Source organism: Coregonus clupeaformis, unplaced genomic scaffold (assembly GCF_020615455.1).
Source record: "Coregonus clupeaformis isolate EN_2021a unplaced genomic scaffold, ASM2061545v1 scaf0001, whole genome shotgun sequence".
Taxonomy (NCBI): Eukaryota; Metazoa; Chordata; class Actinopteri; order Salmoniformes; family Salmonidae; genus Coregonus; species Coregonus clupeaformis.
Window position 1 is genome coordinate 164,985 of NW_025533456.1, and position 13,975 is coordinate 178,959.

A 13,975-nucleotide genomic window follows, 5' to 3' on the forward strand; every position below is an offset into this window, starting at 1 on the left:
TGGATATTTGTGCTCTGCTCCCTTTAAGAATACTTTTAGAATACTACTAATCCCTTTGTTAAAAACACCCTAACTATATGGCAGGAAGTACAGTAATATCTTGTTGAATCCCGTGTATTATCCAGTTTTACACCAATTTGGGGCACTTACAATTTCACACCTGGTAAAAATGACTTGGGGTTTAACCTCTACGGGATCGGTGTCCCGCATACAGGACGGTTGAGCTAACGTGCGCTAATGTGATTAGCATGACTGTTGTAAGTAACAGCAAACATTCCAGGACATAGATACGTCTTATATGGGCAGAAAGCTTAAATTCCTGTTAATTTAACTGCACTGTCAAATTTACAGTAGCTATTACAGTGAAAAAATGCCATGCTATTGTTTGAGGAGAGTGCACAACAACAAAAAACTTACCATGGCAACTGGTTTGATACATTCACCTCTGAAGGTAAATAATGTACTTACATTCAGTTATTTTGCTCTGATTTGTCATCCCAAGGGTCCCAGAGATAAAATGTGGCATCGTTTTGTTTGATACAATTTTTATATTCATATGTAGGAACTGGGTTTACAGTTTGAATCGCTGCTGTCTCTGGCTCCACACCCACCCCGCCCGGCCATCTATATGTGTGAAAGTTAGTGTATAAGCTAATGATCCATCATGTATGACATTCCTGGGAGTGTGTAAACTTACATTTATAGTTATGTACTTGAAAATGTAACAATTGACCATTTCGGCACATTTGGGCAGACTTGATACAAAATAGTCCAGTATTGCAATGCTTCACTGGATCAATCTGAAACTTTGCACACACACTGCTGCCATGTAGTGGCCAAAATCTAAACTGCGCCTAAATGGCAATATGATATTGTGGCCTTTCTTTTGTATTTCAAAGATCATGTAACAAAAAAAAAAAGAAAACGCATGTTTTTTTGTTTGTATTATCTTTTACCAGATCTAATGTGTTATATTCTCCTACGTTAATTTCACAATTCCACAAACTTCAAAGTGTTTCCTTTCAAATGGTATCAAGAGGTATCTTGGTGCCGACGAAGATGGCGGAAACTTTGTGGTATTTTGTTTTTTTATGTATTATTTTTTACATTATTAGCTCAGAAAGTGTTTTGTATCATTACATACAGCCGGGAAAAACTATTGGATATCAGAGCGATGGTAACTCACCAGCATTACGACCAGGAATACGACTTTCCCAAAGCAGATCCTTTGTTTGCTCTCCCCAGGGCAATTTAACTGATTCCAGTGGCTGATCCAAAGCATCACCGGCGGAGGAGAGGCACTCGGAGCGGCCTGCTTGTCCAACTTAGGAGGCGCGCACACCACCCACCGCTTCCAAGTATACTACTCGCTAATGTTCAGTCTTTGGATAACAAGATTGACGAGCTCAGGGCAAGGATTTCTTTCCAGAGAGACAACAGGGCCTGTAACATACTTTGTTTCATGGAAACATGGCTCTCTGGGGATATTCTGTCGAAATCAGTCCAGCCAGATGGGTTCTCAGTTCATCGTGCAGACAGAAATAAATATCTCTCCGGGAAGCAGAAGGGCGGAGGTGTGTGTTTCATGATTAACGACTCATGGTGTAATTGTAGTAACATACAGGAACTCAAGTCCTTTTGTTCACCTGACCTAGAATACTTCACAATCAAATGCCGACCATATTAACTCCCAAGATAATTTTCTTCGGTTACAGTCATGGCCGTGTATATCCCCCCTCAAGCCGATACCACGACGGCCCTCAAAGAACTTCACTGGATTTTATGCAAATTTGAGGACTAGGCTGCCGAAGTTCTATCAACATATCGACTGTTGTACTCGGGCTGCTAAAATCCTCGACCATTGCTATTCGAACTTCCGGGATGGTTATAAGGCCCTCCCCCGCCCTCCTTTCGGCAAATCTGACCACGACTCAATTTTGCTCCTCCCTTCCTATAGGCAGAAACTCAAACAGTAAGTACCCGTGCTAAGGACTATTCAACGCTGGTCTGACCAATCGGAATCCATGCTTCAATATTATTTTGATCACGCGGACTGGGATATGTTCCGGGTAGCTTGTGAAAATAATTTCGACGAATACACTGAAACGGTGATTGAGTTTATCAGGAATTGTATAGGTGATGTTGTGCCCACTGTGACTATTAAAACCTACCGTAACCAGAAACTGTGGACAGATGGCAGCATTCGCACAAAACTGAAGGCGCGAACCACGGTATTTAACAATGGCAAGGTGACTGGGAACATGGCAGAATACAAACAGTGTAGCTACTCACTCCGCAAGGCAATTAAACTGGCAAAACATCAGTATAGAGACAAAGTGGAGTCACAATTCAATGGCTCAGAAACGAGACGTATGTGGCAGGGTCTACAGACAATCACAGACTACAAAAAGAAAACCAGCCACGTCGCCGACACCGACGTCTCGCTTCAAGACAAGCTAAACACCTTCTTCAACCACTTTGAGGATAACACAGTGCCACCGACGAGGCCCACTACCAAGGACTGTGGCCTCTCCTTCTCCGTGGCCAACGTGAGTAAGACATTTAAGCATGTTAACCCCCGCAAGGCTGCCGGCCCAGATGGCATCCCTAGCCGCGTCCTCAGAGCATGCGCAGACCAGCTGGCTGGTGTGTTTACGGACATATTCAATCTCTCTCTTTCCCAGTCTGTTGTTCCCACAAGAAAGCAAAGGTAACTGAACTAAATGTCTATCGCCCCGTAGCACTCACCTCTGTCATCATGAAGTGCTTTGAGAGACTAGTCAAGGATCATATCACCTCCACCTTACTTGTCACCCTAGACCCACTTCAATTTGCTTAACGCCCCAATAGATCCACAGACGATGCAATCGCCATCACACTGCACACTGCCCTATCCCATCTGGATAAGAGGAATACCAATGTAAGAATGCTGTTCAATGACTATAGCTCAGCAGTCAACACCATAGTACCCTCCAAGCTCATCATTAAGCTTGTGGCCCTGGGTCTGAACCCCACCCTGTGCAACTGGGTCCTGGACTTCCTGACGGGCCGCTCCCAGGTGTTGAATGTAGGAAACAACATCTCCACTTTGCTGATCCTCAACACTGGGGCCCCACAAGGGTGAGTGCTCAGCCCCCTCCTGTACTCCCTGTTCACCCATGACTGCATGGCCAAGCACGCCTCCAACTCAATCATCATGTTTGCAGATGACACAAAAGTAGTAGACTTGATTACCAACAATGACGAGATAGCCTACAGGGAGGAGGTGTGGGCTCTGGGAGTGTGGTGCCAGGAAAATAACCTTGCACTCAACGTCAACAAAACAGAGGAGATGATCGTGGACTTCAGGAAACAGCAGAGGGTGCACCCCCCTATCCACATCAACAGGACCGCAGTGGAGAAGGTGGAAAGCTTCAAGTTCCTTGACGTGCACATCACTGACAAACTGAAATGGTCCACCCACGCAGACAGAGTGGTGAAGAAGGTGCACAGAGCCTCTTCAAAATCAGGAGGCTGAAGAGATTTGGCTTGGCACCTAAAACCCTCACAAACTTTTACAGATGCACAATTGAGAGAATCCTGTCAGGCTGTATCACCGCCTGGTATGGCAACTGCACCGCCCGCAACCGCAGGACTCTCCAGAGGGTGATGCAGTCTGCCGAATGCATAACCGGGGGCAAACTTCCCACCCTCCATGACACCTAGAGCACCCTAATGTCACAGGAAGGCCAAAAAGATAATCAAGAACATCCACCACCCGAGCCACTGCCTGTTCACCCCGCTATCATCCAGAAGGCGAGGTCAGTACAGGTGCATCAAAGCTGGGACCGAGAGAATGAAAAACAGCTTCTATCTCAAGGCCATCAGACTGTTAAATAGCCATTACTAGCACATTAGAGGCTGCTGCTGCCTTTTGATATCACTGGCCACTTTAAGAAATAGAACACTAGTCACTTTAATAATGTTTACATATCTTGCACTACTCATCTCATATGTACAGTGGGGGAAAAAAGTATTTAGTCAGCCACCAATTGTGCAAGTTCTCCCACTTAAAAAGATGAGAGGCCTGTAATTTTCATCATAGGTACACGTCAACTATGACAGACAAAATGAGAAAAATATCCAGAATATCACATTGTAGGATTTTTAATGAATTTATTTGCAAATTATGGTGGAAAATAAGTATTTGGTAAATAACAAAAGTTTCTCAATACTTTGTTATATACCCTTTGTTGGCAATGACACAGGTCAAACGTTTTCTGTAAGTCTTCACAAGGTTTTCACACACTGTTGCTGGTATTTTGGCCCATTCCTCCATGCAGATCTCCTCTAGAGCAGTGATGTTTTGGGGCTGTCGCTGGGCAACACGGACTTTCAACTCCCTCCAAAGATTTTCTATGGGGTTGAGATCTGGAGACTGGCTAGGCCACTCCAGGACCTTGAAATGCTTCTTACGAAGCCACTCCTTCGTTGCCCGGGCGGTGTGTTTGGAATCATTGTCATGCTGAAAGACCCAGCCACGTTTCATCTTCAATGCCCTTGCTGATGGAAGGAGGTTTTCACTCAAAATCTCACGATACATGGCCCCATTCATTCTTTCCTTTACACGGATCAGTCGTCCTGGTCCTTTTGCAGAAAAACAGCCCCAAATCATGATGTTTTCACCCCCATGCTTCACAGTAGGTATGGTGTTCTTTGGATGCAACTCAGCATTCTTTGTCCTCCAAACACGACGAGTTGAGTTTTTACCAAAAAGTTATATTTTGGTTTCATCTGACCATATGACAGTCTCCCAATCCTCTTCTGGATCATCAAAATGCACTCTAGCAAACTTCAGACGGGCCTGGACATGTACTGGCTTAAGCAGGGGGACATGTCTGGCACTGCAGGATTTGAGTCCCTGGCGGCGTAGTGTGTTACTGATGGTAGGCTTAGTTACTTTGGTCCCAGCTTTCTGCAGGTCATTCACTAGGTCCCCCCGTGTGGTTCTGGGATTTTTGCTCACCGTTCTTGTGATCATTTTGACCCCACGGGGTGAGATCTTGCGTGGAGCCCCAGATCAAGGGAGATTATCAGTGGTCTTGTATGTCTTCCATTTCCTAATAATTGCTCCCACAGTTGATTTCTTCAAACCAAGCTGCTTACCTATTGCAGATTCAGTCTTCCCAGCCTGGTGCAGGTCTACAATTTTGTTTCTGGTGTCCTTTGACAGCTCTTTGGTCTTGGCCATAGTGGAGTTTGGAGTGTGACTGTTTGAGGTTGTGGACAGGTGTCTTTTATACTGATAACAAGTTCAAACAGGTGCCATTAATATAGGTAACGAGTGGAGGACAGAGGAGCCTCTTAAAGAAGAAGTTACAGGTCTGTGAGAGCCAGAAATCTTGCTTGTTTGTAGGTGACCAAATACTTATTTTCCACCATAATTTGCAAATAAATTCATTAAAAATCCTACAATGTGATTTTCAGGATTTTCTTTTCTCAATTTGTCTGTCATAGTTGACGTGTACCTATGATGAAAATTACAGGCCTCTCTCATCTTTTTAAGTGGGAGAACTTGCACAATTGGTGGCTGACTAAATACTTTTTTCCCCCACTGTATTTATTGGAATACGAAGAAATAGGCTCCAATTATAAATGTAATTCTATGATTATGCCCATAAAAAATGTTGGTGCCTTACCAGGCAGAAGGGAATTTTACCTTAACCCCTGCATCAGATAGTTACAATGTTGCTATCACTTTGCAGCCAACTACCTATAGTAGGCAACCAAGTTTCTTATTAATAATATGCCACCTGTTATCCCACATGGCACGATCCCATAATTGTTACAATTATAATAAAAAGAACACTATTATATAACATATTTAACATATATTTTAATATTCCTGTAGAACTGTTAAAAAGAGTGAGATCATTTGAGCTTTAGAAACAAGTGGTTTCATAATATGCATGGAGGGCCTCGTTTTGCTGGAGCAGTGTAAAATAAGCTTTATGTCAATGACCCAGGCTTAACGCATTTTGTTAATTTGCATAGCGAATTTGATTGTCTAACATCAGTTTCAGCATTTATTTAATTATTCCCCGCCTAGAGTGGCCTCTTTCCTCTACAGTCAGCAATGTTTTCTCTCGGTAACTGTCCAGGGTCCTGAAATCAAATCATCTGATGTGCAGTCCAAAATTATATACAAATATTTGTCTGCTTTTAGATCACTGCACACTGTCTGATGGATCTCTTGTGCCAGCATGTCAATTATTTCGTTCTGGATTCTTTTACCGAGGTAGTGCTTTGGACTGTACTCTCCTTACATGTTCCTTCATGATTCTATCAAAGATACCCAGCATTTCCACAAACTTCAGAAAGTTCCAATTATTTGGTCCCACGTAATGCAATGTTCTGGGTGGCCGTTATGCGTATCAGTGCTATGAGCCTCTGCAGCACCTGTTGCCAGTGGAGAGTCTCTCTGTCAATAGCCCGTTAGGCTTGGGCATCGATAGTTTGCTTGGACACCAGCCTGATCTCCAGCTCCTTCCACCTTTGGAAACTATCTAGGTGGTCATGCGACTTCTCATGCGAGCTGAGGAGGTGGCACAGATTCTTCCAGTCCCTGGTTCCATCCCTGACCAGCGCAGATTTGCACTTGTGTGAAAAAAGTTTGCAGCAAAAACAGAAGGCTGCATCGTTTTGCTTGGAATAGACAAGCCATGGTCTCTCCACTCTTTCCCCGTTTGCCATCCTCCTATTGTAGTGGGCCACCGAAAACTTTCGTTGCACCTTCATTTCTTGGGAAATTCCCCTCTTTATCCTGATGTGGCCCAGCCTGCACTAACATATCCCGTAAAGATCCATTCATATATTTTGGCCACTCACCGGGATCTTTTTTGTTTTTTGTCTGGGAGTCGGATTTACCAGCAGCAGCACCACTGTCATCGGGGACGGGGAGTGATGAATCTAAATACGGGTCCAAGATAGTAGGGTCTTCAACGGCATTGTTTGGAGGTGTGGCTAGGCCTGGTGCAACCACCTGTTCTTGTCCAGCCAGAGAGCTGTCATCATCAGTGGAAGTGCATGGCTCAGACTCAGGTTTGCCCTCTTCGCTGCTAGAATCAGCGATCAGGGGCTTGTTGTTATCGGCGAATGAATGGCCTGTCCTCAGAGGCTTGTCATTCTCCACACAGGCTGATGGACATTGCTGCACGCTGATACATTTCAGCAGCAAATTTCTTTGGTTTAGAGACTGTGCCTCTTTTCTCATTAGTTTTTTTTTTATATTCGCTTCCTGATAGTTTTTGTCTCTTAGACATGGTAGCAAATTGTTTCAAATCTCTATAGCTTACTTTTAGCTAAAATTATATCCACTAGTAATAGCTAGCTAACATTAACATGCTAGGTTAGGCTACTGCCTTAATCAGTAATCATCTTAGTCATACACAAACATAAAAAACTAAACAATCATTTAATTGGCAGATTCAATTTTAATAATGTTTCACAATTGGATAAACCCATATAAACACACACATCACCATAGTTACCAAGGATAGTGGGAGTGAACTTTGGGAGAAGTGGCAATGGGATGAGGGCGGGAACTGCAGCAATGCAATGAGCTGGTGGCTGGGATGCTGTCGGCGGTGTACCAGCTGATCAGGGGCACCGAAGGGCGGCAGTTAATTGTCAAAATGCCGCCCCAAATTCAAGTGTCGCCATAGGCGGCTGCCTAATCTTGCCTAATGGGAGGGCCGGCCCTGTTAATGCATCTTAATTCTAGGCTATATGGCAACAAAATTTGAAGAATTTGAAAGGGGATGTAGACTTTCTATAGGCACTGTACACCAAAACATGCATGCAGGGACCAGATTAAAAACAAAACAAACAAAACACTAGGACAACAGGGTTTTAATTGGTAGTAAGATACACTGCTCAAAAAAATAAAGGGAACACTTAAATAACACAATGTAACTCCAAGTCAATCACACTTCTGTGAAATCAAACTGTCCACTTAGGAAGCAACACTGATTGACAATAAATGTCACATGCTGTTGTGCAAATGGAATAGACAACAGGTGGAAATTAGAGGCAATTAGCAAGACACCCCCAATAAAGGAGTGGTTCTGCAGGTGGTGACCACAGACCACTTCTCAGTTCCTATGCTTCCTGGCTGATGTTTTGGTCACTTTTGAATGTAGGGCGGTGCTTTCAGTCTAGTGGTAGCATGAGATGGAGTCTACAACCCACACAAGTGGTCAGGTAGTGCAGCTCATCCAGGATGGCACATCAATGCGAGCTGTGGCAAGAAGGTTTGCTGTGTCTGTCAGCGTAGTGTCCAGAGCATGGAGGCGCTACCAGGAGACAGGCCAGTACATCAGGAGACGTGGAGGAGGCCGTAGGAGGGCAACACCCAGCAGCAGGACCGCTACCTCCGCCTTTGTGCAAGGAGGAGCAGGAGGAGCACTGCCAGAGCCCTGCAAAATGACCTCCAGCAGGCCACAAATGTGCATGTGTCTGCTCAAACGGTCAGAAACAGACTCCATGAGGGTGGTATGAGGGCCCGACGTCCACAGGTGGGGGTTGTGCTTACAGTCCAACACCGTGCAGGACGTTTGGCATTTGCCAGAGAACACCAAGATTGGCAAATTCGTCACTGGCGCCCTGTGCTCTTCACAGATGAAAGCACGTGACAGACATGACAGAGTCTGGAGACGCCGTGGAGAACGTTCTGCTGCCTGCAACATCCTCCAGCATGACCGGTTTGGCGGTGGGTCAGTCATGGTGTGGGGTGGCATTTCTTTGGGGGGCCGCACAGCCCTCCATGTGCTCGCCAGAGGTAGCCTGACTGCCATTAGGTACCGAGATGAGATCCTCAGACCCCTTGTGAGACCATATGCTGGTGCGGTTGGCCCTGGGTTCCTCCTAATGCACGACAATGCTAGACCTCATGTGGCTGGAGTGTGTCAGCAGTTCCTGCAAGAGGAAGGCATTGATGCTATGGACTGGCCCGCCCGTTCCCCAGACCTGAATTCAATTGAGCACATCTGGGACATCATGTCTCGCTCCATCCACCAACGCCACGTTGCACCACAGACTGTCCAGGAGTTGGCGGATGCTTTAGTCCAGGTCTGGGAGGAGATCCCTCAGGAGACCATCCGCCACCTCATCAGGAGCATGCCCAGGCATTGTAGGGAGGTCATACAGGCACGTGGAGGCCACACACACTACTGAGCCTCATTTTGACTTGTTTTAAGGACATTACATCAAAGTTGGATCAGCCTGTAGTGTGGTTTTCCACTTTAATTTTGAGTGTGACTCCAAATCCAGACCTCCATGGGTTGATAAATTTGATTTCCATTGATAATTCTTATGTGATTTTGTTGTCAGCACATTCAACTATGTAAAGAAAAAAGTATTTAATAAGATTATTTCATTCATTCATTTTAGTGTTCCCTTAATTTTTTTGAGCAGTGTATATCAGTTTTAAGGGTTTATTGTACATTTTGTTACCAGTTCATACTTTTTATTACAGATTCTATTGCTTGAGCCCACTGATGTATTGTGTTGTTGGAAGCTTGATTCAATATTGCTGTAGCAGATTAGGCCTACATCATATTACATTTGCTGACTACATTTTGCCAGAAATTTGCCAGAACATATGCATGTAGATGGTTACCACTTGCTCTACATTGGTCATCTGTTAACTTCATTCTATTATTATATGCCTTCAGTAGTATTTTCCCTTCAAGGACAAGTTATACTTTTGACTTCTATGCAATAAATAAATTACCTCTAATATTTATATATTCTTAATTCCAGTTCTTTACTTTGGATTTGTGTGTAATGTGTGTATTGTTCTGAAATGGTTAGATATTACTTGTTAGATATTACTGCACTGTTGGATCTACAAACACATGCATTTCGCTACACTAGCAATAACATCTGCTGAACACCTACAGTTGAAGTCGGAAGTTTATATACAGTGGGGAGAACAAGTATTTGATACACTGCCGATTTTGCAGGTTTTCCTACTTACAAAGCATGTAGAGGTCTGTAATTTTTATCATAGGTACACTTCAACTGTGAGAGACGGAATCTAAAACAAAAATCCAGAAAATCACATTTTATGATTTTTAAGTAACTAATTTGCATTTTATTGCACGACATAAGTATTTGATCACCTACCAACCAGTAAGAATTCCGGCTCTCACAGACCTGTTCGTTTTTCTTTAAGAAGCCCTCCTTTTCTCCACTCATTACCTTTATTAACTGCACCTGTTTGAACTTGTTACCTGTATAAAAGACACCTGTCCACACACTCAATCAAACAGACTCTAACCTCTCCACAATTGCCAAGACCAGAGAGCTGTGTAAGGACATCAGGGATAAAATTGTAGACCTGCACAAGGCTGGGATGGGCTACAGGACAATAGGCAAGCAGCTTGGTGAGAAGGCAACAACTGTTAGCGCAATTATTAGAAAATGGAAGAAGTTCAAGATGACGGTCAATCATCCTCGGTCTGGGGCTCCATGCGAGATCTCACCTCGTGGGGCATCAATGATCATGAGGAAGGTGAGGGGTCAGCCCAGAACTACATGGCAGGACCTGGTCAATGACCTGAAGAGAGCCGGTACCACAGTCTCAAAGAAAACCATTAGTAACACACTATGCCGTCATGGATTAAAATCCTGCAGCGGACGCAAGGTCCCCCTGCTCAAGCCAGCGCATGTCCAGGCCCGTCTAAAGTTTGCCAATGACCTTCTGGATGATCCCAGAGGAGGAATGGGAGAAGGTCATGTGGTCTGATGAGACAAAAATAGAGCTTTTTGGTCTAAACTCCACTCACCGTGTTTGGAGGAAGAAGAAGGATGAGTACAACCCCTAGAACACCATCCCAACCGTGAAGCATGGAGGTGGAAACATCATTCTTTGGGGATGCTTTTCTGCAAAGGGGACAGGATGACTGCACTGTATTGAGGGGAGGATGGATGGGGCCATGTATCGCGAGATCTTGGCCAACAACCTCCTTCCCTCAGTAAGAGCATTGAAGATGGGTCGTGGCTGGGTCTTCCAGCATGACAACGACCCGAAACACACAGCCAGGGCAACTAAGGAGAGGTCTCCGTAAGAAGCATCTCAAGGTCCTGGAGTGGCCTAGCCAGTCTCCAGACCTGAACCCAATAGAAAATCTTTGGAGGGAGCTGAAAGTCCATATTGCCCAGCGACAGCCCCGAAACCTGAAGGATCTGGAGAAGGTCTGTATGGAGGAGTGGGCCAAAATCCCTGCTGCAGTGTGTGCAAACCTGGTCAAGACCTACAGGAAACATATGATCTCTGTAATTGCAAACAAAGGTTTCTGTACCAAATATTAAGTTCTGCTTTTCTGATGTATCAAATATTTATGTCATGCAATAAAATGCAAATTAATTACTTAAAAATCATACAATGTCATTTTCTGGATTTTTGTTTTAGATTCCATCTCTCACAGTTGAAGTGTACCTATGATAAAAATTACAGACCTCTACATGCTTTGTAAGTAGGAAAACCTGCAAAATCAGCAGTGTATCAAATACTTGTTCTCCCCACTGTACAATTAGGTTGGAGTCATTAAAACTAGTTTTTCAACCACTCCACACATTTCTTGTTAACAAACTATAGTTTTGGCATGTCGGTTAGGACATCTACTTTGTGCATGACACAAGGAAATTTTTATTAATTAATTAATTAATTGTTTACAGACAGATTATTTCACTTATAATTCACAGTATCACAATTCCAGTGGGTCAGAAGTTTACATACACTAAGTTGACTGTGCCTTTAAACAGCTTGGAAAATTCCAGAAAAATGATATCATGGCTTTAGAAACTTCTGATAGGTTAATTGACATTATTTGAGTCAATTGGAGGTGTACCTGTGGATGTATTTCAAGGACTACCTTCAAACTCAGTGCCTCTTTGCTTGACATCATGGGAAAATCAAAAGAAATCAGCCAAGACCTCAGAAAAATAATTGTAGACCTCCACAAGTCTGGTTCATCCTTCGGAGCAATTTCCAAATGCCTGAAGGTACCACGTTCATCTGTACAAACAATAGTACGCAAGTATAAACACCATGGGACCACGCAGCCGTCATACCGCTCAGGAAGGAGACGCGTTCTGTCTCCTAGAGATTAACGTACTTTGGTGCGAAAAGTGCAAATCAATCCCAGAACAGCAGTAAACGACCTTGTGAAGATGCTGGAGGAAACAGGTACAAAAGTATCTATATCCACAGTAAAACGAGTCCTATATCGACAAAACCTGAAAGGCCGCTCAGCAAGGAAGAAGCCCCTGCTCCAAAGCCACCATAAAAAAGCCAGACTATGGTTTGCAACTGCACATGGGGACAAAGAACGTACTTTTTGGAGAAATGCCCTCTGGTCTGATTAAACAAAAATAGAACTATTTGGCCATAATGACCATAGTTATGTTTGGTGGAAAAAGGGGCCGCTTGCAAGCCGAAGAACACCATCCCAACCGTGAAGCAAGGGGGTGGCAGCATCATGCTGTGGGGGTGGTTTGCTGCAGGAGGGACTGGTGCACTTCACAAAATAGATGGCATCATGAGGAAGGAAAATTATGTGGATATATTGAAGCAACATCTCAAGACATCAGTCAGGAAGTTAAAGCTTGGTCGCAAATGGGTCTTCCAAATAGACAATGACCCCAAGCAAACTTCCAAAGTTGTGGCAAAATGGCTTAAGGACAACAAAGTCAAGGTATTGGAGTGGCCATCACAAAGCCCTGACCTCAATCCTATAGAAAATGTGGGAAGAACTGAAAAAGCGTGTGCGAGCAAGGAGGCCTACAAACCTGACTCAGTTACACCAGCTCTGTCAGGAGGAATGGGCCAAAATTCACCCAACTTATTGTGGGAAGCTTGTGGAAGGCTACCTGAAACGTTTGACCCAAGTTAAACAATTTAAAGGCAATGCTACCAAATACTAATTGAGTGTATATAAACTTCTGACCCACTGGGAATGTGATGAAAGAAATACAAGCTGAAATAAATCATTCTCTCTACTATTATTCTGACATTTCATATTCTTAAAATGAAGTGGTGATCCTAACTGACCTAAGACAGGGAATTGTTACTAGGATTAAATGTCAGGAATTGTGAAAAACTGAGTTTAAATGTATTTGGCTAATGTGTATGTAAACTTCCGACATCAACTGTTTGTGACCAAAACAATGTGATTTTATTTTATTTGACCTACACATAAACCACCGGCCAAAGGTTTTAGAACACCTACTCATTCAATGGTTTTTCTTAATTTTTTACTATTTTCTACATTGTAGAATAATAGTGAAGACATCAAAACTATGAAATAACACGTATGGAATCATGTAGTAACCAAAAAAGTGTTAAACAAATCAAAATATAATTTATATTTGAGATTTTTCAAATAGCCACCCTTTACCTTGATGACAGCTTTGCACAGTCTTGGCATTCTCTCAACCAGCATCATGAGGTAGTCACCTGGAATGCATTTCAATTAACAGGTGTGCCTTCTTAAAGTTAATTTGTGGAATTTCTTTCCTTCTTACTGCGTCAGGGAGGTGACCAAGAACCCACTGGCCACTCTGACAGAGCTCCAGAGTTCCTTTGTGGAGATGGGAGATCCTTCCAGAAGATCAACCATCTCTGCAGCACTCCACCAATCAGGCCTTTATGGTAGAGTGTCCAGGCGAAAGCCATTCCTCAGTAAAAGGCACATGACAGCCCACTTGGAGTTTGCCAAAAGGCGCCTAAAGGACTCTCAGACCATGAGAAACAAGATTCTCTGGTCTGATGAAACCAAGATTGAACTATTTGGCCTGAATGCCAAGCCTGGAGGAAACCTGGCACCATCCCTACAATGAAGCAAGGTAGTGGCAGCATCATGCTGTGGGGATGTTTTTCAGCGGTAGGGACTGGGAGACTAGTCAGCATCGAGGGAAAGATGAACGGAGC